Source organism: Antrostomus carolinensis, unplaced genomic scaffold, assembly GCF_000700745.2.
Source record: "Antrostomus carolinensis isolate BGI_N321 unplaced genomic scaffold, ASM70074v2 scaffold30058, whole genome shotgun sequence".
Classification (NCBI taxonomy): Eukaryota; Metazoa; Chordata; class Aves; order Caprimulgiformes; family Caprimulgidae; genus Antrostomus; species Antrostomus carolinensis.
In genome coordinates, this window is record NW_010335471.1 from 4,440 (window position 1) to 4,700 (window position 261).

The window sequence follows — 261 nt, forward strand, 5'->3', positions numbered from 1 at the left end:
GTTGCGCCGTGGCCCGCTCCCTGCGAGTGCCCCGCCGCCCCGAGGCCTTTTGGGAGATGCCCCGAATGACCCTCGCGGAGGGACCCTGCTCTCAGTCACTGGAGAAGTGGAGCCCAGGTGAGGGAAGAGGGAAGGAGAGGAGCCTTTGGCACTGTCCCCTGCCCAAGGGTCACCTCTCGCTGAGGACAGGGATGGCACCAGCCTTCCGGGAGTCACCACTGCCTGGTTGGAGGCCTGTGTGCTGCCGACCGCGGGGGCCAG

General features: G+C 68.2%; 1 protein-coding gene across 1 annotated transcript in view; it reads left to right on the plus strand.

The window, feature by feature from the left end:
• Positions 1 to 261, plus strand: part of LOC104530085 (cleavage stimulation factor subunit 2) — a gene marked incomplete at its 5' end in the record, with an annotated part of 5,931 nt that overhangs the window by 3,913 nt on the left and 1,757 nt on the right.